Source organism: Palaemon carinicauda, chromosome 22, assembly GCF_036898095.1.
Source record: "Palaemon carinicauda isolate YSFRI2023 chromosome 22, ASM3689809v2, whole genome shotgun sequence".
In the NCBI taxonomy this organism is placed as follows: Eukaryota; Metazoa; Arthropoda; class Malacostraca; order Decapoda; family Palaemonidae; genus Palaemon; species Palaemon carinicauda.
The window spans coordinates 97,985,527-97,988,026 of record NC_090746.1 but is presented as its reverse complement, the minus strand read 5'-3'; positions in this window follow the sequence as shown (position 1 = coordinate 97,988,026).

Here is a 2,500-nt window from a genome sequence, read left to right as displayed (position 1 = left end):
TGGATTATTCGCTCTTGTCGCCGTTGGGCCAACATTTTGGATTTCCATGCGAATAAAAAAGCGCTGATTTGCATCCCATTCCTACTTTTGGTCAGGTTCATTCCACAGGGAATTAGATATTTCACCACCGCGAAATATGATACAGAAAGAAACCTTTAAAAATGAATTCCAGAAGAAAATCCTGCTGAATCTGAACCCAGGGAAAACTTATTTTTTCTGTGATGACATCTAGCAGTTGGAAACAGATTCTCCTCTCTCTCTCTCTCTCTCTCTCTCTCTCTCTCTCTCCTCTCTCTCTCTCTCTCTCTCTCTCTCTCTCTCTCTCTGTCCTTTTCCTAATGTGAGAAGGATATACCCATAAGCTTGTGAACATAAGTTAATGAAAATATAAAATCACAGATAAGAGAGAAGCCATTTTATTTTGCTCAAACCTTACGTGCATTACATACATACACATAAAAAGCCAGACCTATAATGAATATAAGAGAGAGAGAGAGAGAGAGAGAGAGAGAGAGAGAGAGAGAGAGAGAGAGAAGAGAGAGAGAGAGAATTCTGGTATTTTTCAGGTAGATGAACATTTACATAAGTAGTTCTACATCCTTAAAAATTATGCCAAAAATAAAAACAAGATTCTTCTGTTTTGAGAAAGGAAATGAAAACAGTTCAGAGGAATATCTATTGAAACGTCTTTTAATTATCACAAAGATGATATGGCATACTAAGAAATGTAGAAAAACTAGGACCATACGAGATACATTAGATTTTCTGAAGAAAATACATTAAAGTATAAGTACGCAGTGTAGTTAAAAGTAAAATAAGACTGCTTGGAGTGTCAAAAGCATGCTCTCGATTGAGTGCCCTTCTAGTTATCCCAGTTTTGGGCTTTTACCTCATGTAAAGAACAAAAAAAAAAAAAGAGAAAAAAAAAACACCCCCTTTGCATGGAATCATGTTTGACCATGTCCTGTTTTAAAAGAAATTATATATATATATATATATATATATATATATATATATATATATATATATATATAATATATATATATATATATATATATATATAAATATATAAGACGTTCCATAGATTCCCAGATTGCCAAGGGTAATTCAAGATTTCAAGAATTTTGTTTAGGTAACAGAAAATATTAGAAAGAATCCAGCACAAGAAAAATTGTCACACACAAATTCTAATTACTTAGAGGTAAAACTGAAAGATTGTATAAAAACGAAATTACTTAACATAATTAGTTTTCCAAAACTCATTAATAATGGGACCTTTTTTCCCAACTCTTTCCTAGTTTGAAAAGGGCTTTGTTTATGCTGAATCCAACCAAATTACCTATAAAAGGATGGTAATGAGGATTTATAATTAATGAAAGGAGCCTCTAAAACTCCAAACTGAATACAGATATTATGATAAAAGGAGGCACAAGCTTGAGTGATATGAATGTGATAATTTGGTTTGGTCGTTTAAAAGTGGTAATGATGATGATGATAATGATGAAAATTAAGTAAGAAGATAGTGATGTTATCAATTCATATACTACATTCAGGACCAAAAATGAATGGAACTTGATTGGCATCGACAATGATGAGATGCTGATAAGGAAATGCGACAATGATAAGATACCAGTAAAAAAAGGCGACAATGATAAGATGCTGATAATGAAAGGCGACAATGATAAGATACCGACAAGGAAATGCGCCGATGATAAGATACCAGTAAAAAAATGCGACAATGATAAGATGCTGATAAGGAAAGGCGACAGTGATAAGATGCCGATAAGGAAATGTGACGATAAAAAGATGTTGATAAGGAAATGCGACGATGATAAGATGCCAGTAACAAAATGCTACAATAATAAGATGCTGGTAAGGAAATGTGATGATAAGAAGCCAATAATGAAATGCGACAATGATAAGATGCCGATAAGGAAATGCAACGATGATAAGATACCAATAACGAAACGAGACAATGATAAGATGCCAATAAGGAAATGCTACGATGATAAGATTCGAGTAACAAGATGCGACAATAAGATGCTAATAAGGAAATGTGACAATGATAATACAACAAGGATAAGATGCCGATAAGGAAATGCGAAGATGATATATCAATAACAAAATGTGACAATGATATATGCCAGTAAGGAAAGGCAACGATGATACGATGCCAGTAACGAAATGCCACGATGAAATGATGCTAGTAATGGAATGCAATGATGATACGATGGCAGTAGCGAAATGCGACGATGATACGATGCCAGTAACGAAATGCGACAATGATACGATGCCAGTAACGAAATGCGACGATGATACGATGCCAGTAACGAAATGCGACGATGATAGGATATCAGTAATGGAATGCAACGATGATACGATGCGAGTAACAAAATGTGACGATGATACGATACCAGTAATGGAATGCAACAATGATACGATGCGAGTAACCAAATAGGACGATGATACCGATACCAGTAATGGAATGCAACGATGTGGG